Here is a 27015-nt window from a genome sequence, read left to right as displayed (position 1 = left end):
AACAGCCACTCTGGATAAGTGTATGGTGTTTCCTGAAATATCTAAAAAACAAAGCAACAGAGCCTAGGGCACTTCCACTTATGGTCCTATAGCTTAGGGAAATTAAAATCAAAAAGACACAGCCACCCCAAAGTTTGGGATGGCTCTGTTTACAAGAACCTCGTTTACGGTACAAGTTCAATATCGCAGAAAGGTAAAAATGGATAAAGAAATTGTGGTACTTACGTACAATGCAATATCACTCAGCAATGAAACCTATGTCATCAGGCCCGTAGCAGCATAATGAGTGGATTCAGGTACGATGATTCTAAGTGAAATAAGTCACACAGAAAAAGAAACATCATAAGATATCACTACTACACGGAATGTAAACTTGGCTACACAGGAACTGAATTACAAAACAGAACAGGGTCTCAAATGTAGAAAACCAACTTATGCTTGTTTAAGGGGAATGGTGACTTGGGGTGTTGCATGAAACCAGAGATTAAAATTGACACAGATACCGTTCCATAAGCCAAATATGTTATAGACAAGAGCTACTCCTTGCTCAACGAAGTGGACTCAACACGCCATATTAAACTCCTAAGAATATACCTGACTAGTAAGAATCTTAAAACCTATGGATTTATATGTCTCCGAAAGAGAATCAAGCGTGTGTACAGTAGCATAAGCAAAACAGTGATAGGATTGGTGAGGTTCGGTGAGCAAATGCAGACCCTTTGAAGTCATATCGCATGGTACCCATTCCATGGGTCTCAACTCCCCAGTTTTAAGGGATTCTACCTTCAGCTAAAACATGCATGTGGAACCCAGAGTATGATCCACCATGTGATCGGGAAACGTGTTCAAATGTGTCTCAGTTTCTGTCCCCTGGTACTCGGGTGCCACATTCCAGAAGCTTTACTAACACTGTCCCCACTTGGAGAGTCAGTGCCTTTAACCTCCTGTTTGGCCTAGTTTGCAATTTCTGTGGAAGATGAACAGGAATAGGGAGAACCAATGAGAGTCTAGCTGGAGGTGTCTGGACACGGAAATTTAACTCTCATTTCCCACCAGGAAGAGGAATTAACCAAAGGCTCAGCGTGCCATGCCGGAACCACACTACGGCCTGAAGCAATCCTGCGGTGTTGCGGTCAGGTCACAAGAAAGCGAGTTGAAGAAAGGAGCTCAGGGGCACTGTAATTCACAAACGTGCAGAGTTATAAATGACAGCTATCGTCCCAAAATATATTGAAGTAAGGCTGCCAAGAGGACTTGAAAGCGGGGCAGAATTTCAGGAAACTGATTTCAGGAGGTAGACTGGAATTGCATGTAAAGCATAGGAAAAGAGGCAGAACGTCCACAATGATGCACTTGACCAAAAAGGGCATATGCGTTTTTTCCTGAATATATTCAGGAAAAAACGCATACGCCCTTTTTTGCCAAACAAGCAAGCTTGTAAAGGAAATCTGCACTACAATGAAGTCCCACTGCCCCGCGGTCAAAAGGGGCATCTGAAAAAAGTGTAAAATCCAGAAAAGCAGGACAGGCCATGGAGAACTGGGAGCCTTGTTATGCTGATGGGCGGGATATAAATTGCCAACAGCCACTCTGGAGAAGTGTATGGTGTTTCCTGAAACATCTAAAAAACAAAGCAACAGAGCCTAGGGCACTTCCACTTATGGTCCTATAGCTTAGAGAAATTAAAATCAAAATGACACAGCCACCCCAAAGTTTGGGACGGCTCTGTTTACAAGAACCTTGTTTACGGTACAAGTTCAATATCACAGAATGGGAAAAATGGATAAAAAAGTTGTGGTACTTACCTACAAGGCAATGTCACTCAGCAATGAAACCTATGTCATCAGGCCCGTAGCAGCATAATGAGTGGATTCAGGTACGATGATTCTAAGTGAAATAAGTCACAGAGAAAAAGAAACATCATAATATATCACTACTACACGAAATGTAAAATTGGCTACACAGGAACTGAATTACAAAACAGAACAGGGTCTCAAACGTAGAAAACCAACTTAGGCTTGCTTAAGGGGAAAGGTGATTTGGGGTGCTGCATAAAACCAGAGATTGAAATTAGCACAGATACCGTTCCATAAGCCAAATCTGTAATAGACAAGAGCTACTCCTTGCTCAACGAAGTGGACTCAACACCCCATACTAAAAGCCTAAGAATATACCTGACTAGTAAGAATCTTAAAACCTATGGATTTATATGTCTCCAAAAGAGAATCAAGCATGTGTACAGCGGCATAAACGCAGCATTGATAGGATTGGTGATGTTCGGTGAGCAAATGCAGACCCTTTGAAGTCATATTGCATGGTACCCATTCCATGGGTCTCAACTGTCGAAGTTTAAGGGATTCTTCCTTCAGCTAAAACATGCATGTGGAACCCAGAGTATGATCCACCGTGTGATCAGGAAACGTGTTCAAATGTGTCTCAGTTTTTGTCCCCTGGTACACGTGTACAACATTCCAGATGCTTTACTAACACTCTCCCCACTTGGAGAGTCAGTGCCTTTAACCTCCTGTTTGGCCCAGTTTGCAATTACTTCGGAAGATGAACACGAATAAGGAGAAGCAATGGGAGACTATCTGTAGGTGTCTGGACGGGCAAATTTAACTCACGTTTCCCACCAGGAAGAGGAATTAACCAAAGGCTCAGCGTGCCATGCTGGAACAACATTAGGGCCTGAAGCAATCCGGTGGTGTTGCGGCCAGCTCACAAGAAAGCGAGTTGAAGAAAGGAGCTCAGGGGCACTGTCATTCACAAACCTGCAGAGTTATAAATGACAGCTATCGTCCAAAAATATATTGAAGTAAGGCTGCCAAGAAGACTTGAATGGGGGGCAGAATTGCAAGAAACCAATTATAAGAGGTAGACTGGAACTTCATGTAAAGCATAAGAAAACAGGCAGAACGTCCACAATGACGCACTTGTCCAAAAAGTGCGTATGCGTTTTTTCCTGAATATATTCAGGAAAAAACGCATACGCACTTTTTGGCCAACCAAGCAAGCTTGCAAAGGAAATCTGCACTACAATGAAGTCTCACTGCCCCCCATTTAAAAGGGCCATCTGAAAAAAGTGTAAAATCCAGAAAGGCAGGACAGGCCATGGAGAACTGGGAGCATTGTTATGCTGATGAGCGGGATGTAAATTGCCAACAGCCACTCTGGATAAGTGTATGGTGTTTCCTGAAATATCTAAAAAACAAAGCAACAGAGCCTAGGGCACTTCCACTTATGGTCCTATAGCTTAGGGAAATTAAAATCAAAAAGACACAGCCACCCCAAAGTTTGGGATGGCTCTGTTTACAAGAACCTCGTTTACGGTACAAGTTCAATATCGCAGAAAGGTAAAAATGGATAAAGAAATTGTGGTACTTACGTACAATGCAATATCACTCAGCAATGAAACCTATGTCATCAGGCCCGTAGCAGCATAATGAGTGGATTCAGGTACGATGATTCTAAGTGAAATAAGTCACACAGAAAAAGAAACATCATAAGATATCACTACTACACGGAATGTAAACTTGGCTACACAGGAACTGAATTACAAAACAGAACAGGGTCTCATATGTAGAAAACCAACTTATGCTTGTTTAAGGGGAATGGTGACTTGGGGTGTTGCATGAAACCAGAGATTAAAATTGACACAGATACCGTTCCATAAGCCAAATATGTTATAGACAAGAGCTACTCCTTGCTCAACGAAGTGGACTCAACACGCCATATTAAACTCCTAAGAATATACCTGACTAGTAAGAATCTTAAAACCTATGGATTTATATGTCTCCGAAAGAGAATCAAGCGTGTGTACAGTAGCATAAGCAAAACAGTGATAGGATTGGTGAGGTTCGGTGAGCAAATGCAGACCCTTTGAAGTCATATCGCATGGTACCCATTCCATGGGTCTCAACTCCCCAGTTTTAAGGGATTCTACCTTCAGCTAAAACATGCATGTGGAACCCAGAGTATGATCCACCATGTGATCGGGAAACGTGTTCAAATGTGTCTCAGTTTCTGTCCCCTGGTACTCGGGTGCCACATTCCAGAAGCTTTACTAACACTGTCCCCACTTGGAGAGTCAGTGCCTTTAACCTCCTGTTTGGCCCAGTTTGCAATTTCTGTGGAAGATGAACAGGAATAGGGAGAACCAATGAGAGTCTAGCTGGAGGTGTCTGGACACGGAAATTTAACTCTCATTTCCCACCAGGAAGAGGAATTAACCAAAGGCTCAGCGTGCCATGCCGGAACCACACTACGGCCTGAAGCAATCCTGCGGTGTTGCGGTCAGGTCACAAGAAAGCGAGTTGAAGAAAGGAGCTCAGGGGCACTGTAATTCACAAACGTGCAGAGTTATAAATGACAGCTATCGTCCCAAAATATATTGAAGTAAGGCTGCCAAGAGGACTTGAAAGCGGGGCAGAATTTCAGGAAACTGATTTCAGGAGGTAGACTGGAATTGCATGTAAAGCATAGGAAAAGAGGCAGAACGTCCACAATGATGCACTTGACCAAAAAGGGCATATGCGTTTTTTCCTGAATATATTCAGGAAAAAACGCATACGCCCTTTTTTGCCAAACAAGCAAGCTTGTAAAGGAAATCTGCACTACAATGAAGTCCCACTGCCCCGCGGTCAAAAGGGGCATCTGAAAAAAGTGTAAAATCCAGAAAAGCAGGACAGGCCATGGAGAACTGGGAGCCTTGTTATGCTGATGGGCGGGATATAAATTGCCAACAGCCACTCTGGAGAAGTGTATGGTGTTTCCTGAAACATCTAAAAAACAAAGCAACAGAGCCTAGGGCACTTCCACTTATGGTCCTATAGCTTAGAGAAATTAAAATCAAAATGACACAGCCACCCCAAAGTTTGGGACGGCTCTGTTTACAAGAACCTTGTTTACGGTACAAGTTCAATATCACAGAATGGGAAAAATGGATAAAAAAGTTGTGGTACTTACCTACAAGGCAATGTCACTCAGCAATGAAACCTATGTCATCAGGCCCGTAGCAGCATAATGAGTGGATTCAGGTACGATGATTCTAAGTGAAATAAGTCACAGAGAAAAAGAAACATCATAATATATCACTACTACACGAAATGTAAAATTGGCTACACAGGAACTGAATTACAAAACAGAACAGGGTCTCAAACGTAGAAAACCAACTTAGGCTTGCTTAAGGGGAAAGGTGATTTGGGGTGCTGCATAAAACCAGAGATTGAAATTAGCACAGATACCGTTCCATAAGCCAAATCTGTAATAGACAAGAGCTACTCCTTACTCAACGAAGTGGACTCAACACCCCATACTAAAAGCCTAAGAATATACCTGACTAGTAAGAATCTTAAAACCTATGGATTTATATGTCTCCAAAAGAGAATCAAGCATGTGTACAGCGGCATAAACGCAGCATTGATAGGATTGGTGATGTTCGGTGAGCAAATGCAGACCCTTTGAAGTCATATTGCATGGTACCCATTCCATGGGTCTCAACTGTCGAAGTTTAAGGGATTCTTCCTTCAGCTAAAACATGCATGTGGAACCCAGAGTATGATCCACCGTGTGATCAGGAAACGTGTTCAAATGTGTCTCAGTTTTTGTCCCCTGGTACACGTGTACAACATTCCAGATGCTTTACTAACACTCTCCCCACTTGGAGAGTCAGTGCCTTTAACCTCCTGTTTGGCCCAGTTTGCAATTACTTCGGAAGATGAACACGAATAAGGAGAAGCAATGGGAGACTATCTGTAGGTGTCTGGACGGGCAAATTTAACTCACGTTTCCCACCAGGAAGAGGAATTAACCAAAGGCTCAGCGTGCCATGCTGGAACAACATTAGGGCCTGAAGCAATCCGGCGGTGTTGTGGCCAGCTCACAAGAAAGCGAGTTGAAGAAAGGAGCTCAGGGGCACTGTCATTCACAAACCTGCAGAGTTATAAATGAGAGCTATCGTCCAAAAATATATTGAAGTAAGGCTGCCAAGAAGACTTGAATGGGGGGCAGAATTGCAAGAAACCAATTATAAGAGGTAGACTGGAACTTCATGTAAAGCATAAGAAAACAGGCAGAACGTCCACAATGACGCACTTGTCCAAAAAGTGCGTATGCGTTTTTTCCTGAATATATTCAGGAAAAAACGCATACGCACTTTTTGGCCAACCAAGCAAGCTTGCAAAGGAAATCTGCACTACAATGAAGTCTCACTGCCCCCCATTCAAAAGGGCCATCTGAAAAAAGTGTAAAATCCAGAAAGGCAGGACAGGCCATGGAGAACTGGGAGCATTGTTATGCTGATGGGCGGGATGTAAATTGCCAACAGCCACTCTGGATAAGTGTATGGTGTTTCCTGAAATATCTAAAAAACAAAGCAACAGAGCCTAGGGCACTTCCACTTATTGTCCTATAGTATAGGGAAATTAAAATAAAAAAGACACAGCCACCCCAATGTTTGGGATGGTTCTGTTTACAAGAACCTCGTTTACGGTACAAGTTCAATATCACAGAAAGCGAAAAATGGATAAAGAAGATGTGGTACTTACGTACAATGCAATATCACTCAGCAATGAAATCTATGTCATCAGGCCCGTAGCAGCATAATGAGTGGATTCAGGTACGATGATTCTAAGTGAAATAAGTCACACAGAAAAAGAAACATCATAAGATATCACTACTACACGGAATGTAAACTTGGCTACACAGGAACTGAATTACAAAACAGAACAGGGTCTCAAATGTAGAAAACCAACTTATGCTTGCTTAAGGAGAAAGGTGAGTTGGGGTGCTGCATAAAACCAGAGATTGAAATTAGCACAGATACCGTTCCATAAGCCAAATATGTAATAGACAAGAGCTACTCTTTGCTCAACGAACTGGACTCAACACCCCATATTAAACGCCTAACAATATAACTGACTAGTAAAGTTAGAAACTATGGATTTATATGTCTCCAAAAGAGAATCAAGCGTGTGTACAGCGGCATAAACACAGCAGTGATAGGATTGGTGAGGTTCGGTGAGCAAATGCAGACCCTTTGAAGTCATATTGCATGGTACCCATTCCATGGGTCTCAACTCTCCAGGTTTAAGGGATTCTTCCTTCAGCTAAAACATGCATGTGGAACCCAGAGTATGATCCACAGTGTGATCGGGAAATGTGTTCAAATGTGACTAAGTTTTCATCCCCTGGTACTCGGGTGCAACATTCCAGACGCTTTACTAACACTCTCCCCACATGGAGAGTCAGTGCCTTTAACCTCCTGTTTGGCCCAGTTTGCAATTTCTGTGGAAGATGAACAGGAATAGGGAGAACCCATGAGACACTAGCTGGAGGTGTCTGAACGGGCAAATTTAACTCTCATTTCCCACCAGGAGGAGGAATTAACCAAAGGGTCAGCGTGCCATACCTGAACCACACTAGGGCCTGAAGCAATCCTGCAGTGTTGCGGCCAGCTCACAAGAAAGCGAGTTGAAGAAAGGAGCTCAGGGGCACTGTCATTCACAAACCTGCAGAGTTATAAATGACAGTTATCATCCAAAAATATATTAAAGTAAGGCTGCCAAGAGGACTTGAAAGCGGGGCAGAATTGCAGGAAACCGATTTCAGGAGGTAGACTGGAATTGCATGTAAAGCATAGGAAAAGAGGCAGAACGTCCACAATGATGCACTTGGCCAAAAAGGGCGTATGCGTTTTTTCCTGAATATATTCAGAAAAAAACGCATACGCCCTTTTTGGCCAACCAAGCAAGCTTGCAAAGGAAATCTGCACTACAATGAAGTCTCCCTGCCCCCCGGTCAAAAGGGCCATCTGAAAAAAGTGTAACATCCAGAAAGGCAGGACAGGCCATGAAGAACTGGGAGCCTTGTTATGCTGATGGGTGGGATATAAATTGCCAACAGCCACTCTGGAAAAGTGTATGGTGTTTCCTGAAACATCTAAAAAACAAAGCAACAGAGCCTAGGGCACTTCCACTTATTGTCCTATAGTATAGGGAAATTAAAATAAAAAAGACACAGCCACCCCAATGTTTGGGATGGTTCTGTTTACAAGAACCTCGTTTACGGTACAAGTTCAATATCTCAGAAAGTGAAAAATGGATAAAGAAGTTGTGGTACTTACGTACATGCAATATCACTCAGCAATGAAATCTATGTCATCAGGCCCATAGCAGCATAATGAGTGGATTCAGGTACGATGATTCTAAGTGAAATAAGTCACACAGTAAAAGAAACAGCATAAGATATCACTAATACACGGAATGTAAACTTGGCTACACAGGAACTGAATTACAAAACAGAACAGGGTCTCAAATGTAGAAAACCAACTTATGCTTGCTTCAGGGGAAAGGTGAGTTGCGGTGCTGCATAAAACCAGAGATTGAAATTAACACAGATACCGTTCCATAAGCCAAATATGTAATAGACAAGAGCTACTCCTTGCTCAAAGATGCGGACTCAACACCCCATATTAAACACCTAAGAATATACCTGACTAGTAAGAATCTTAAAACCTATGGATTTATATGTCTCCAAAAGAGAATCAAGCGTGTGTACAGCAGCATAAACGCAGCAGTGATAGGATTGGTGAGGTTCGGTGAGCAAATGCAGACCCTTTGAAGTCATGTTGCATGGTACCCATTCCATGGGTCTCAACTCTCCAGGTTTAAGGGATTCTTGCTTCAGCTAAAACATGCATGTGGAACCCAGAGTATGATCCACCGTGTGATCGGGAAACGTGTTCAAATGTGTCTCAGTTTTCGTGCCCTGGTACTCGGGTGCAACTTTCCAGAAGCTTTACTAACACTGTCCCCACTTGGAGAGTCAGTGCCTTTAACCTCCTGTTTGTCACAGTTTGCAATTTATGCGGAAAATGAACAGGAATAGGCAGAACCAATGAGAGACTAGCTGGAGGTGTCTGGACGGGCAAATTTAACTCTCATTTCCCACCAGGAAGAGGAATTAACCAAAGGCTCAGCGTGCCATGCCGGAACCACACTACGGCCTGAAGCAATCCTGTGGTGTTGCGGCCAGCTCACAAGAAAGCGAGTTGAAGAAAGGAGCTCAGGGGCACTGTCATTCACAAACCTGCAGAGTTATAAATGAGAGCTATCGTCCAAAAATATATTGAAGTAAGGCTGCCAAGAGGACTTCAAAGCGGGGTAGAATTGCAGGAAACCGATTTCAGGAGGTAGACTGGAATTGCATGTAAAGCATAGGAAAAGAGGTAGAACGTCCACCATGATGCACTTGGCCAAAAAGGGCGTATGCGTTTTTTCCTGAATCAGGAAAAAACGCATACGCCCTTTTTGGCCAACCAAGCAAGCTTGGTAAGGAAATCTGCACTACAATGAAGTCTCAGTGCCCCCCGGTCAAAAGGGCCATCTGAAAAAAGTGTAAAATCCAGAAAGGCAGGACAGGCCATGGAGAACTGGGAGCCTTGTTATGCTGATGGGCGGGATGTAAATTGCCAATAGCCACTCTGGAGAAGTTTATGGTGTTTCCTGAAACATCTAAAAAACAAAGCAGCAGAGCCTAGGGCACTTCCACTTATGGTCCTATAGCTTAGGGAAATTAAAATCAAAAAGACACTGCCACCCCAAAGTTTCGGACGGCTCTGTTTACAAGAACCTTGTTTACGGTACAAGTTCGATACCGCAGAAAGCGAAAAATGGATAAAGAAGTTGTGGTACTTACGTCCAATGCAATATCACTCAGCAATAAAATCTATGTCATCAGGCCCATAGCAGCATAATGAGTGGATTCAGGTACGATGATTCGAAGTGAAATAAGTCACACAGAAAAAGAAACATCATAAGATATCAGTACTACACGAAATGTAAACTTGGCTACACAGGAACTGAATTACAAAACAGAACAGGGTCTCAAATGTAGAAAACCAACTTATGCTTGCTTAAGGGGAAAGGTGAGTTGGGGTGCTGCATAAAACCAGAGATTGAAATTAGCACAGATACCGTTCCATAAGCCAAATATGTAATAGACAAGAGCTACTCCTTGCTCAACGAAGTGGACTCAACACCCCATATTACACGCCTAGGAATATACCTGACTAGTAAGAATCTTAAAACCTATGGATTTATATGTCTCCAAAAGAGAATCAAGCATGTGTACAGCGGCATAAACGCAGCATTGATAGGATTGGTGATGTTCGGTGAGCAAATGCAGACCCTTTGAAGTCATATTGCATGGTACCCATTCCATGGGTCTCAACTGTCGAAGTTTAAGGGATTCTTCCTTCAGCTAAAACATGCATGTGGAACCCAGAGTATGATCCACCGTGTGATCAGGAAACGTGTTCAAATGTGTCTCAGTTTTTGTCCCCTGGTACACGTGTACAACATTCCAGATGCTTTACTAACACTCTCCCCACTTGGAGAGTCAGTGCCTTTAACCTCCTGTTTGGCCCAGTTTGCAATTACTTCGGAAGATGAACACGAATAAGGAGAAGCAATGGGAGACTATCTGTAGGTGTCTGGACGGGCAAATTTAACTCACGTTTCCCACCAGGAAGAGGAATTAACCAAAGGCTCAGCGTGCCATGCTGGAACAACATTAGGGCCTGAAGCAATCCGGCGGTGTTGTGGCCAGCTCACAAGAAAGCGAGTTGAAGAAAGGAGCTCAGGGGCACTGTCATTCACAAACCTGCAGAGTTATAAATGAGAGCTATCGTCCAAAAATATATTGAAGTAAGGCTGCCAAGAAGACTTGAATGGGGGGCAGAATTGCAAGAAACCAATTATAAGAGGTAGACTGGAACTTCATGTAAAGCATAAGAAAACAGGCAGAACGTCCACAATGACGCACTTGTCCAAAAAGTGTGTATGCGTTTTTTCCTGAATATATTCAGGAAAAAACGCATACGCACTTTTTGGCCAACCAAGCAAGCTTGCAAAGGAAATCTGCACTACAATGAAGTCTCACTGCCCCCCATTCAAAAGGGCCATCTGAAAAAAGTGTAAAATCCAGAAAGGCAGGACAGGCCATGGAGAACTGGGAGCATTGTTATGCTGATGGGCGGGATGTAAATTGCCAACAGCCACTCTGGATAAGTGTATGGTGTTTCCTGAAATATCTAAAAAACAAAGCAACAGAGCCTAGGGCACTTCCACTTATGGTCCTATAGCTTAGGGAAATTAAAATCAAAAAGACACAGCCACCCCAATGTTTGGGATGGCTCTGTGTACAAGAACCTCGTTTACGGTACAAGTTCAATATCACCGAAAGCGAAAAATGGATAAAGAAGTTGTGGTACTTACGTACAATGCAATATCACTCAGCAATGAAATCTATGTCATCAGGCCCGTAGCAGCATAATGAGTGGATTCAGGTACGATGATTCTAAGTGAAATAAGTCACACAGAAAAAGAAACATCATAAGATATCACTAATACACGGAATGTAAACTTGGCTACACAGGAACTGAATTACAAAACAGAACAGGGTCTCAAATGTAGAAAACCAACTTATGCTTGCTTAAGGGGAAAGGTGAGTTGGGTTGCTGCATAAAACCAGAGATTGAAATTAGCACAGATACCGTTCCATAAGCCACATATGTAACAGACAAGACCTACTCCTTGCTCAATCAAATGGACTCAACACCCCATATTCAACGCCTAGGAATATACCTGAGTAGTAAGAATCTTAAAACCTATGGATTTATATGTCTCCATAAGAGAATCAAGCGTGTGTACAGCGGCGTAAACACAGCAGTGAAAATTAGCTAAATCCCATTATAAAAGTAAATTTCTTAAAAAAAACACAATGACAGTGAAATAGAGAGCAATCCTTTGATAATTCATTCAGGGTTTGTTATGCAACCTGTATTTACCACATCTACATCCAGAGCTGGGTGACACATAAGGCTGGATACTTGGGGCTGATAGGATTGGTGAGATTTGGTGAGCAAATGCAGACTCTTTGAAGTCATATTGCTTGGTACCCATTCATGGGTGACAACTCTCCAGGTTTAAGGGAGTCTTACTTCAGCTAAAGCATGCATGGGGAACCCAGAGTATGGACCACCGTGTGATCGGGAAAAGTTTTTAAATGTATCTCAGTTTTCGTCCCCTGGTACTCGGGTTCAACATTCCAGACGCTTTACTAACACTCTCCCTACTTGGAGACTCAGTGCCTTTAACGTCCTGTTTGGCCCACTTTGCAATTTCTGCGGAAGATGAACAGGAATCAGGAGAACCAATGAGAGACTAGGTGTAGGTGTCTGGACGGGCAAATTTAACTCTCATTTCCCACCAGGAAGAGGAATTAACCAAAGGCTCAGCGTGCCATGCTGGAAACAGATTAGGGCCTGAAGCAATCCTGCGGTTTTGCGGCCAGCTCACAAGAAAGCAAGTTGAAGAAAGGAGCTCAGGGGCCCTGTAATTCACACACCTGCAGAGTTATAAATGACAGTTATCCTCCAGAAATATATTGAAGTAAGGCTGACAAGAGGACTTGAAAGCGGGACAGAATTGCAGGAAACCGATTTCAGGAGGTAGACTGGAATTGCTTGTAAAGCATAGGAAAAGAGGCAGAACGTCCACAATGATGCACTTGGCCAAAAAGGGCGTATGCGTTTTTTCCTGAATATATTGTCTCCCATTCAGCCAGCAGCCCCCACACAACAAGCGTCCTCATTGCAAAGCTGGGTCACTGTGCCGAGGCATCTGTGAGTAAACGTGAGCTGAGCCCCAGGCCAGTTGCTGCTGAACTGTTCCCACCCTTCCCAGGTAAAACATCTGAATATATTAGGACTTGAAAGCCTAGAGGAAGGGCCATGGAGCCACATGAGTGACAGCATGCCAGCCGACTTGGTGCCTGCAGGCCAGCCAGGATGGTCCTGGCCCTGGGTGCTCTTCTGGAAGATTTCCATTTTCCTGCCTGAAATACCCGTCCTGTCCTGGCCCTCACTGCTTTTTTCCTTCCTCACCTCTGCCCAGGGAGAAATTCCAGCGGCAGGTATGGGTGACACATCCTCTTCTTTAGCAAGTGGCAGCCTGGCAACTGCTGCAGAAAGTCCAGCAGAGCCCCACTCACCCTGGGCCACCCACAAAGCCGTGGCCTCTCACTCCCTCCCACCAGCCCAGCCCCGAGACTGCTGACAGGGCAGAGAAAATGGCGTCAGGCACAGCTGCAGGGGCTCTTGCTGCCTGGAGTGGTATTTATATTGATCTCAACCCAGGCACACCTGGGGAGGGCTGGCCGGCACGGTAAGGCTGCCCAGGTCAGCCAATCATCACCGCTCAGGGGCTCACAGTTGCAGAAAATGGAACTTGCTGAACCGGCCAGGTCCAAGGAACAGGTGTGGCCTCCTGAGAGTCAGGATAGACAAGGGGCTGCAGCTTTGGCTTGTTTTCTAATCATTTTATCTGGCCCATGAGTGGGAGACAACTTCAAGAAAACCCTCTCCTAATGAGAGGAACGCAAGAGTCAGGGAGAGGAGGGGTGGGTGGTGGTTGGAGACAGAGGCCTGGTGCCCCGGGTGCAGTGGAAGTCTCTGGAAGACCAGGTGGAGGGAGGCCACACAGAGTGATGCCCAGGGTCACAGACCTGTCGGAGCTGCTGTTTGTTAGTTCAAGTCCTGCTCTGAGGTGCTCTGTGTCAGCTCTGAGCGACAGGTGAGCTGGGGTTGCTCTGCAATGAGGGCTATGTGCATGGTTCCTGTGTGCCCAGCCCTGCCACGGTACCTGCAAGGGTAGCTCTGTATCCTGGGAGGGGCCTGACAACGAGAGCCCCGTGGGCTGGGGTGGGGGTGGGGTACCTGCCCAGGTGAGCTCCATATCCTGGGATTGGCCTGACCACGAGAGCCCCATGGGCCTGGGGACCTGGTAAAGTATGTCAGGACAGTCAGTGCAGCCACCGAGGATATACCTCCAGTTGCTCCTAATTGCTACACCCTGCTGGTCATTCTACCAACCACCAGGACATGGTATTCTGTATTAGTCTTCAGTGATGCCTTCTTTTGTATTCCATTAGTCCCACAGTCACAAGAAATTTTGGCTTGTGAGTGGCAGGACTCAACATACAACTAAAACAATACTTCCGGGCCGTCTTGCCCCAAGGGTTCAAAAATTCCCACACCATCTTTGGGGAAAGCTCAGCTAAAGACCTAAAATTTCTATCTCTGGAAAGGGAACCCTCTTTCAATATGCAGATGATATTCTGATTTCCAGCCCTACTAAGGAGACCTCTGAACTACCAAGCCAATAAAGGATAGAAGTTATCCAAGAAACAGCTCAAATATCACAGACTGTGGTGACCTGCCTGGGCTTCATTCTCACACAAGGTCAGAGAAGCCCATCCCAGGAAAGGGAAGAAACCATTTGCAGCCTTACCCCTTTCTAAAACTAGAAGACAGCTTAGGGGTTCCTGGGGAGGCCAGAGTTTGCTGCTTCTGGATCCCTAAGTACAGTCTACTAGCTGGGCCTCTATATGAAACACTGAAAGGAAATGATGATGATCCTTTCGAATAGAATCCACAAGCGGCCTTTCAAGAATGGAAAGAGCAGTCAATTCAGACCCTTGTCCTGGATCTGCCTAATTGAGCTAAACCCATTGATCTTTACATTCCCGGTGAAAGGTGAATCGCCATTTGAGTATTATTGCAAAAACTGGGACCACTTGAAATGGAATAATGCAAGTATGCCCTGCAGGTAGGAGAAACTACAGTCACCAAGGGCTTGCCCGTCACCCCATCCAGCCAGGGTACTGAGGGTATCTAAAAACCTGGAAATCAGTAGCCCGCAAGGCCAGCTCCCTCCTAAGGGAAATGGACCCCACGAGGTGATCCTATCCACCCACCATGCCCTGAAGTTGCAGGGTTCCCTCCGTGGGCACACTGACCTCGAGTGAGGAGGCCCTCCAACTCTAACATCCAGAGGGATAATCGGGGGCAACAGGCCCCCATGATGACTCGTGTGACCATCACTTGACCTGGAGTTTCTCTCATAAAACAACAAGAGTGTGCCCCAAAAGAGCAGACTACTGATTGCAGGATGTACTGCACCCAGACGGAAGCTAATAAGCTTGGCGGTGTAACCGTATATCATGGTGTCACCATAGAAAACCTACAGATACCACCGTGATGGCAGCCCATGAGACCAGCTGAACTCCCAGCTACTTCAAAAGGCCGTTGACTCAGTGGCCGTCATGGTCCTGGATCACCACCAGCCCTAGACTGTCTGGGAGTTAAGCAGGCAGAGCTCTGACATCTGGTGCTCTTTGTACATTAATTCAGAGGCCTAACTGAAGAAAGCACAGACTACTGGTCAGAGCATCTACACTGGCAGAATCCGTCAGCATAAGGTGGCCGAACAAATGTGAAGCGGGGTAAAACCGGCCCCCCCAGCATCTCTGGGTATCTCTTTCCTGGACCCTTAAAGTTCATTAGAATCTATAACACTTCCAATGCTGATGCTCAGCGGACGAGCAGTGAGGCAGGAGGCCTGGAGACAATCAATCACACCAGCAGGCTGCTGGGTAGAAGTTCTGCCCCTTCCCCCGAATATGAGGACTCCCAACTCAGCACGAAGCAGTTACAGAAGAGGAGTCTACACCCACAGTGCCCCAAGAATGAGGAATGGGACAAAAGGCACAGGAGGGGTTTGTCACTGGCAAAGCCCATGAAAAATACCTGGGAGATAAAAATAGAATCTGGGCAATAAAATAAAGTCTAACCTTTTTTTCCTTTGTGCTTTGTCTAATTTCACGGGTTCCACGTGCAGCGGCCCCACACCCGGCACTGCAGACCCGATTTCCTAGTACAGAATGGCTGGGTCGACACTTCACCTCCCGGGGCCCCATGCAGACTCTGCGACATACAGCCTCAGCTGCAGCCAACTCGGCCCTCAAGAGCTCCACCCCCTCCCTCCCACTGACACTCCTGGGATCCCTACACAGCAGCCCAGCCCACAGCCTGCGTGGGAGTGCATGCTCTCACCTCTCCATTCTCTGAACAAACTATAAATTTTCCCTTGCTTCTGAACCAAACTCAGTCTCGATCTGGTGGCTCCAATGACACTGGGCAAGGGGAGCCTTGTTGCAGCCCACTCTGGAGGATCAGTAACAGAAATACAGAACATTGTAACTTCAATGAACACATATGTGAGCCAAACTGTAATTAACATACAGCAGTGTATAAGGCTCAGGTAAGATAAGATGTTTCTAACACTTCCATTTGATATTTCCATCATTTTATATGGAGCACAGGGGCACTGCTATTCACCCATTCCCTAACCCTAACCCTAACCCTCACACTAAATGGTACCCTAATCCTAACCCATACACTAACACTAACCCACAAACTAACATGTACCCTAACACGAACGTCTTGTCGAAACGTAACCTGTACCCTGAAACAAACCCATTCCCTAAACCTAACCCTGACCATAAACCTAATCCTTAATCTAAGCCTTACCCTAAACAGTACCCTAATCATAACTCATACACTAACACTAACCCATACCCTAACACATACCCTAAATCTAACCCATTGTCATACCCTAACATGTACCCTAAACCGTACCCGTTCCGTACCCCTAACCCGTACCCTAACACGTATGCTAACCATAAACCTTTCTCGTACACTAACCTGTACCCTAAAACGTACCATTTCCTTAACACTTACCCTAACTCTAACCCTAACCCTTAACCGAAGCCTTACCCTAACCCGTAACCTAATCCTAACCCATACACTAACACTATCCCATACACAAACACGTACGCTAACCCTAAACCGTTGTCGCACACTAACCTGTACCCTAAATCGTACCCGTTCCCTAACCCTAACCCTTACCCGAAGCCTTACCTTAACCCGTACCAAATCGTAACCTGTACACTAACACTAACCTGTACCCTAACACGTACACTAACCCTAAACCGTTGTCGTACCCTAACCTGCACCCTAAACCGTACCCGTTCCCTAACCCGAACCCTAAACCTAACCCTTACCCGAAGCCTTACCATAACCCGCACCCTACTCCTGAAGCGTACACTAACACGTATGCTAACCCTAAAACGTTGTCGTACCCTAACCTGGACCCTAAACCGTACCCGTTCCCTAACCCGAACCCTAAACCTTACCCGAAGTCTTTCCTTAACCCATACCCTAATCCTAACTTATACACTAACAGTAACCTGTACCCTGACATGTACGCTAATTCTAAACTGTTTTTGTACCCTAAACTGTACCCTAAATCATACACATTCCCTAACCCTAACCCTTACCAGAAGCCTTACCCTAATACATACCCTAATTCTAACCTGCACACTAACACTAACCCATACCCTAACACATATTCTAACCCTAAATCATTGTCATACCCTAACCTGTACCCGAAAATGTACCCATTCCCTAACCCTTATCCGAAGCCTTACCCTAACCCGTAACCTAATCCTAACCCGAACACAAACACTAACCCATACCCTAACTCGTATGCTAACCCTAAACCTTGGTCGTATGCTAACCTGTACTTTAGACCGTACCGGTTCCCTAAACCTTGCCCAGAGCCTTACAGTAATCCCTACCCTAATCCTAACCCGAACACTAACACTAACCCATACCCTAACATGTAGGCTAAACTTAAACCGTTGTCATGCTCTAACCTGTACACTAAACCATACCCACTCCCTAATACTAACCCTATCCCTAAACCTAACCCTTACCCAAAGCCTTACACTAACCCGTACCCTAATCCTGACCCGTACACTAACACTAACCCATACACTTAAACATACACTAACCCTAAAACTTTGTCATACACTATCCTGTACCATAAACTGTACCCATTCCCAAACCCTAACCGTAACCCTAACCCTTACCCAAAGCCTTACCCTAACCTCTACCCTAATCCTAACATGTATGCTAACACTAAACTGTTGCCGTATCCTAAAATGTACCCATTCCCTAACCCTAACACTAACCCTAACCCTGAACTGTACCCGTTCCCTAACCCTAACTCTAACTCTAACCCTAAACCTTACCCAAAGCCTTAAACTAACCAGTACGCTAATCCAAACCCATACACTAACACTAACAAGTACCCTAACACTTACTCTAACCCTAAACCGTTGTCGTACCCTAAATTGTACCCTAAACCGTTCACGTTCCCTATCCCTATCCCTATCCCTAACCCTTACCTGAAGCCTTATCTGAACCCGTAACCCAATCCTAACCATTACACTAACACCAACCCATACCCTAACACGTACGCTAACCCGAAACCATTGTCATACCCTAACCTGTACACTAAACCGTACCCGTTCCCTAACCCTAACCCTTACCCGAAACCTTACCCTAACCCATAGCTTAATCCTAACACGTACACTAACACTATCCCGTACCCTAACACGTACGCTAACCCTAAACCGTTGTCGTACCCTAACCTGTACATTAAACCGTACACGTTCCCTAAACCTAACCGTAACCCTAATCCTAACCCTAAACCTAACCCTTACATGAAGCCTTAGTCTAACCCATACCCTAATGCTAACCTGTACACTAAGACTAAACCGTACCCTAACAGGTACACTAACCGTAAACTGTTGTCATACCCTAAACTTTACCCTAACCCTAACCCTTACCCAAAGCCTTATGCTAACCTGTACCCTAATCCTAACCTGTACACTAACACTACCCTGACACCTAACACATAGGCTAACCCTAAACCGTTGTCGTACCCTAAACTGTATCCTAAACCGTAACCATTCCCTAATCCTAATCCTAACCATAACACTAAACCTAATATTTATCTGAAGCCTTACCCTTACCCGTACCCTAATCCTAACCCGTACACTAACACTAACTACTGGTTACACCCTAATGGTTACACCCTAACACATACGCTAACCATAAACCACTGTCGTACCGTAACCTGTACCCTAAAAGGTACCCTTTCCCTCACCCTAACCCTAATGTTAACCCAAACCCTAAGCCTAAACCTTACCCGAAGCCTTACTATAACCAATACACTAATCCTAACCCGTACATTAACATGGATACTAACACTAAACAGTTGTCATACCCTAACCTGTACCCTAAACCGTACCCATTCCCTAAACCTAACACTAATCCTAAACCTAACCCTTACCCAGAGCATTGCAGTAACCCATTCCCTAATCCTAACCCGAATACTAACACTAACCCATACCCTAACACATACGCTAACCTTGAACTGTTGTACCCTAACCTGTACACTAAACAACGCCCGCTCCCTAACCCTAACCCTTACCCGAAGCCTTACCCTAACCCATACCCTAATCCTAACCCGTACACTAAAACTAACCCATACCCTAACACGTATGCTAAAGCTAAACCTTTGTCATCCCCTAACTGTACCCTAAACCGCACTCATCCCCTAACCCTAACCCATACCCTAATGGTAACCTGTACATTAACACTATCCCGTACCCGAACATGTACACTAACCCTAAACTGTTGTCGTACCCTAACCTATACCCTAAACCGTACCCGTTACCTAACCCTAACCCTAAGCCTAGACCTAATGCTAACACTTACCCGAAGCCTTACCCTAACACATACGCTAACCATAAATCGTTTTCGTACCCTAAACCATACCCTTTCCCTAACCCTAACCCTAACGCTAACACAAACCCTAAACCTAAACCTTACCTGAAGCCTTAATATAACCCGTACCCTAATCCTAACCCGTACACTAACACGTATGCTAACACTAAACCGTTGTCGTACACTTACCTGTACCCTAAACTGTACCCGTTCCCTAACCCTAACTGTAAACCTTACCCGAAGCCTTACACTAACCCGAACCCTAATCCTAACCTGTAAACTAACACTAACCCGTACCCTAACACGTACGTTAACCCTAAACCATTGTCGTACCCTACTCTGTGCCCTAAACTGTACGCGTTCCCTAACCCTAACCCTTACCCGAAGCCTTACACTAACCTGTACCCTAATCCTGACCGTACACTAACACTAACCCATACCCTAACACATACACTAACCCTAAACATTTGTCATACACTAAACTGTACCGTTAACCGTGCCCATTCCCAAACCCTAACCCTAACCCTTACCCGAAGCCTTACCCTAACCTGTACCCTAATCCTAACACGTACACTAGCACTAACCCATACCCTAACACGTACGCTAACACTAAACTCTTCTCGTACCCTAACCTGTACCCTAAACCGTACCCGTTCCATAACCCTAACGCTAACTCTAAAACTAATTCTAAACCTTAACCGAAGCTTTACCCTAACCCGTACCCTAATCCTAACCCGTCCACTAACACTAACATGAACGCTAACGCAATTTATAACCCTAAAGGTTTGTTGTATCCTAACATGTACCCGAAGCCTTATCCTAACATGTACCCTAATCCTAACCAGTACACTAACACTAACCCGTACCCTAACACATACACAAACCCTGAACCGTTGTCATACCCTAAACTTTATACTAAACCATACCCGTTCCCTAACCCTAACCCTAAACCTATCCCTAACACTTACCTGAAGCCTTACCCTAACAAGTACCCTAATCCTAACCCGTATACTAACACTAACCCTTACCCTAAACTGTTGTCGTACTAAAACCTGTACCTTAAACCGTATCCATTCCCTAACCCTAAACTTAACCCTTACCCGAATCTTTACCCCAACCCATACCCTAATCCTAACACGAACACTAACACTAAACCATACCCTAACACATACGATAACCCTAAACTGTTGTGCTGCCCTAACCTGAACCCTAAACCGTACCCATTCTGTAACCCTAACCCTAACCCGAACCTTAAAACTTACCCGAAGCCTTATCTTAAACTGTGCCCAAATCCTAACCCATACACTTACACTAACCTGCACTCTAAAATGTATGCTAACACTAAAGCGTTGTCGTACCCTAACCTGTACCCTAAACCATAACCGTTCCCTAACCCTAACGCTAACACTAACCCTTACCCGAAGCCTTACCCTAACCCAGACCCTAATCCTAACCCGTACCCTAATACGTATGCTAAACCTAAAACTTTGTCATCCCCTAACTGTACCCTAAAGTGCACTCGTTCCCTAACCCATACCCTAACACATACGCTAACACTAAACCATTGTCGGACCCTAACCTGTACCTAAACTGCACCCGTTCCCTAACCCTTACCCGAAGCCTTACCCTAACCCATACCCTAATCCTAAACCATACCCTAACACGTACACTAACCATAAACCTTTGTTGCACACTAACCTGTACCTTAAATCGTACCCGTTCCCTAACCCTTATCCGAAGCCTTACCTTAACCCCTAACCTAATCCTAACCCGTACACTAACACTAACCTGTAGCCTAACACGTACTCTAAACCTAAACCATTGTGGTATCCTAACCTGTACCTAAACCGCACCCATTCCATAACCCTAAACCTAACCCTTACCTGAAGCTTTACCCTAACCCATACCCTAATCCTAACCCATACCCTAACACGTATGCTAACCCTAAACCTTTGTCGTACCCTAACCCTTACCCGAAGCCTTACCTTAACCCGTATCCTAATCGTAACCTGTACACTAACACTAAGCCATACCCTAACACGTACGCTAACCCTAAACCATTGGCGTACCCAGACCTGTACCCTAAACAGTACCCGTTCCCTAACCGTAACCCTTACCCGAACCCATAACCTAATCCTAACACTAACCCATACCCGTTGTCATCCCCTGACCTGTACCCATCCCCTTACCATAACCCTAATCCTAACCCTAACCTTTACCTGGAGCCTTACCCTAACTCGTACCCTAACGCTAACCCGTACACTAACACTAAGCCATACCCTAACATGTACGCTAACCCTAAACCATTGCCGTACACTAACCTGGACTCTAAACCCTACCGGTTCCCTAAACCTAACCGTAAACCTAAACCTAACCCTTACCCAGAGCCTTACCGTAACCCATACCCTAATTGTAACCCGTACACTAACACTAAGCCATACCCTAACACATACACTAACCCTAAACCATTGTCGTATCCTAACCTGTACCCTAAACCATACCGGTTCCCTAACCCTAACCGTAACTCTTACCCGAACCCATAACCTAATCCTAACACTAACCCATACCCGTTGTCGTCCCCTGACCTGTACCCATCCCCTTACCGTGACCCTAATCCTAACCCTAACTTTTATCTGAAACCTTACCCTAACCTGTACCCTAATGCTAACCCGTACACTAACTGTAACCCGTACCCTAACACGTACGCTAATCCTCAACCGTTGTCGTACCCTAAACTGTATCCTAAACCGTACCCATTCCCTAACCTTAACGCTAACCATAACCCTAAACCTAACACTTACCTGAAGCCTTACCCTAACCTGTAACCTAATCCTAACCCTTACACTGACACTAACCCGTACAAAAACACATATGCTAACCCTAAACCATTGTCGTAAACTAACCTGTACCCTAAACCGTACCCATTCCCTAACCCCGACCCTAAACCTTACCTGAATCCTTACCCCAACACATACCCTAATCCTAACCCGTACACTAACACTAAACCATACCCTAACACGTACGTTAATTCTAAATCTTTGTGATACCCTCACCTGTACCCTAAACTGTACCATTCCCTAACCCTAACCCTAATATTTACCCGAAGTCTTACCATAACCCGTACCCTAATCCTAACACTAAGCCATACCCTAACACATACGCTAATCCTAAACCGTTGTTGTACCCTGACCTGTACCCTAAATCGTACCTGTTCCCTAACCCTAACCGTAACCCTTACCCGAGCCCTTACCCTAACCCATAACCTAATCCTAACACTAACACTATCCCATACACTTTGTCGTCCCCTGACCTGTACCCATCCCCTTACCCTAACCCTAACTTTATCTGAAACCTTACCCTAACCCGTACCCTAACGCTAACCCGTATACTAACAGTAACCCGTACCCTAACACATACGATAACCCTAAACCGTTGTCGTAATCTAACTTGTACCCTAGTCCATACCCGTTCCCTATGCCTAACCCTAACCCTAACCCTAAACCTAACTCTTACCTGTTTCCTTGCCCTAAACCGTCACGTAATCCTAACCCGTACACTAACACTAACCCATACCCTATCACATACGCTAAACCTAAACCGTTGTCCTACTGGGACCTGTACCCTAACTGTACCCTTTCCCTAACCCTAACACTAACCCTAACCCTAACCCTTACCCAAAGCCTTACCCTAACCCGTACCCTAATATTAACCCATACACTAACCCTAACCCATACGCTAATATGTACACTAACCCTATACCGTTGTCATAACCTAACCTGTACCCTAAACCATACCCGTTCCCTAAGTCTAACCCTAACACTTAAGCGAAGCCTTACCCTAAACCATACCCTAATCCTAACATGTACACTAACCCATACCCTAACATGTACGCTAACACTAAACTGTTGTCATACACTAACCTGTACCCTAAACTGTACCCATGCCCTAACCCAAACCGTAATCCTAACCCTAACACTTACCCGAAGCCTTAACCTAACACGTACTCTAATCCTAACCCGTACACTAACATTAACCCGAACCGTAACATGTAACACATATGCTAACCCTACATCATTGTCGTACCCTAACCTGTACCATAAACTGTACCCATTCCCTAACCCTAACCAAAACCCTAACCCTAAACCTAACACTTACCCGAAGCCTTACCCTAAACCATACCCTAATCCTAACCCATACACTGACACTAACCCATACCCTAACATGTATGCTAACCCTAAACCGTTGTCGTACCCTAACCTGTAACCTAAAACGTACCCTTTCCCTAACCCTAGCCCTAAACCAAACCCTTACACGAAGGCTTACCCTAATCCGTACCCTAATCCTAACCCATACGCTAACTCTAACCCGTACCCTAACACGTACGCTAACCCTAAACCATTGTCGTACCCTAACCTGTACCCTAAACCATACCTGTTCCCTAATCCTAACCCTGAACCTAACCCTAACACTAACCTTTACACGAAGACTTACACTAACCCGTACCCTAATCCTAACCCACACACTAACTCTAACCCGTACCGTAACATGTACCCTAACCCTAACCCTAATCTGTTGTAGGTCCCTCACCTATACCCTAAACCATACCCCTTCCCTAAACGTAACCCTATCCCTAACCCTAACACTTACCCTAAGCCAACATCACTAATTATTAGAGAAATGCAAATCAAAACTACAATGAGATATCACCTCACACCAATTAGAATGGACATCATCAGGAAATCTACAAACAACAAATGCTGGAGAGGGTGTGGAGAAAAGGAACCCTCTTCCACTATTGGTGGTAATGTAAATTGATACAGTCACTATGGAGAACAGTATGGAGATTCCTTAAACTCTTAAAATAGAATTACCATATGATCCAGCAATCCCACTACTGGACATATACCTAGAGAAAATCATAAATCAAAAAGACACATTCACCACAATATTCTTTGCAGCACTATTTACAATAGACAGGTAATGGAAGCAACATAAATGCCCAGAGACAGACGAATGGAGAAAGATGTGGTTCATACATAAAATCTAATATTATTCAGCCATAAATAGCAATGAAATTGGGTCATTTGTAGAGACGTCGACGGATCTAGAGACTGTACTACAGAGTGAAGTAAGTGAAAAACAAATCTCGTATATTAATGCATATATGTGGAACCTAGAAAAATGGTACAGATGAACTGGTTTGCAGGGCAGAAATAGAGACACAGATGTAGAGAACAAATGTATGGACACCAAGAGGGTAAAGCCATCGGGGGTGGGGTGAGAGGTGTTTGGAGATTGGGATTGACATGTATACATTTATATGTATAAAATAGGTAACCAATAAGGACCTGCTGTATAAAAATAGAAATAAAATTAAATTTTAAAATTTTAAAAAAATAAAATTTTAAAAAACTGAAAAAACGTTATTCCTTTCTCATATATGTATTTATATGAATGAATGATTTCCATGCTTATATCTATAAATACAAAAAAGAGCAATAAATTCTACCTTGAACCAAAAAAGCAAAAAAAAAAAAAAAAAAAAGAACCCAACAGTTATACACGGGGATACCCTATCAGGGCACTTGATCCAGTGGTAAACAATTCTGAAGTTGGTCAGAGGTGGGATATTGTCTCCCATGCAGCCAGCAGCCCCCCCCCCCCCCGCAAGGAGCGTCCTCATTGCAAAGCTGGGGCACTGTGCCGAGGCGTCTGTGAGTAAACGTGAGCTGAGCCCCAGGCCAGCTGCTGCTGAATTGTTCCCACCCTTCCCAGTTAAAACACCTGAATATGTACAAGCACTTGAAAGCCTAGAGGAAGGGCCATGGAGCCACACCAGAGACAGCACGCTGGCCGACTTGGTGCCTGCAGGCCAGCTAGGATTGTCCTGGCCCCGGGCACTCTTCTGGAAGCTTTCCATTTCCCTACCTGAAATACCACTCCTGCCCCGGCCCCCACTGCTTTTTTCCTTCCTCACCTCTGCCCGGGGAGAAATTCCAGTGGCAGGTATGGGTGACACATCCTCTTCTTTAGCAGGTGGCAGCCTCTAAACTCCTGCAGAAAGTCCAGCAGAACCCCACTCACACAGGGCCACCCACAAAGCCATAGCCCCTCACTCACACCCATCAGCCCAGCCCTGACACTGTTGACGGGGCAGAGAATATGGCGTCAGGCACTGCTGCAGGGACTATTGCTGCCTGGAGCGGTGTTTACATTGACCTTAACCCAGTCACACCTGGGGAGGGCTGGCCCGCATGGTCAGGCTGCCCAGGTCAGCCAATCCTCGCCCCTCAGGGGCTCACAGTTGCAGAAAATGAACCTTCCAAGTCCAAGGAACAGGTGTGTGTTCCTGAGAGTCAGGAGAGACAAAGGGCTGCAGCTCTGGCTTGTTTTCTAATCATTTTATCTGGCCCATGAGTGGGAGACAACCTAAAGAAGACCCTCTCCTAACGAGAGGAACCCAGGGGTCAGGGAGAGGAAGGTTGATGGGGGGGAGAGGGAGGCCTGGTGCCCCAGCTTCAGTGGAAGTCTCTGGAAGGCCAGGCAGAGGGAGGCCACACAGAGTGATGCCCAGGGTCACAGACCTGTCGCAGCTGCTGTTTGTTAGTTCAAGTCCTGCTCTGAGGTGCTCTGTGTCAGCTCTGAGTGACAGCTGAGCTGGGGGTGCTCTGCAATGAGGGCTATGTGCATGGATCCTGTGTGCCCAGCCCTGCCAGGGTACCTGCCCAGGGGAGTTCTGTATCCTGAGAGGGGCCTGACCATGAGAGCCTCATGGGCTGCTGGGTAGCTGCACAGGTGAGCTCCATACCATGGGACGGGCCTGACCACGACAGCCCTGTGGGAGGCTGGCGACCTGCCCATGTGAGCTCCATATCCTGGGCAGGGGTGACCATGAGAGCCCTGTTGGCTGCAGGGGACCTGCCAAGATGAGCTCCATATCCTGTTATTGGCCTGACCATGAGAACCCTGTGGGCTGCTGGGGACTTGGTAAAGAATGTCAGGACAGTCAGTGAAGCTACCGAGGATATATATCCAGTAGTTCATAATTCCTACACCCTGATGGTCATTCTACCATCCACCAGGACATGATATTCTGTATTAGAGTGCAATGTTGCCTTTTTCTGTATTCCATTAGTCCCAGAGTCACAAGCAATTTTGGCTTCTGAGTGGCAGACCTCAACATACAACAAAAACAATACTGCTGGGCCGGCCTCCCGCAAGGGTTCAAAAATTCCCACACGATCTTGGGGAAACGTTAGCTAAACACCTAAAAGTTCTATCTCTGGAAAAGGGAACCTTCCTTCAATACGCAGATGACATTCTGATTGCCTGCCCCACTAAGGAGGACTCTGAACTCCCTAGGGAATAAAAGATAGAGGGTGTCCAAGTAAAAGTCTCAAATATCATAGAGTAAGGTGACCTGCCTGGGCTTCATTCTCACAGAAGATTGGAGCAGCCCCTCCCAGGAAAGAGAA

The sequence above is a fragment of the Globicephala melas genome, chromosome 5, assembly GCF_963455315.2.
Source record: "Globicephala melas chromosome 5, mGloMel1.2, whole genome shotgun sequence".
Taxonomy (NCBI): Eukaryota; Metazoa; Chordata; class Mammalia; order Artiodactyla; family Delphinidae; genus Globicephala; species Globicephala melas.
Note: the sequence above shows the minus strand (reverse complement) of the source record.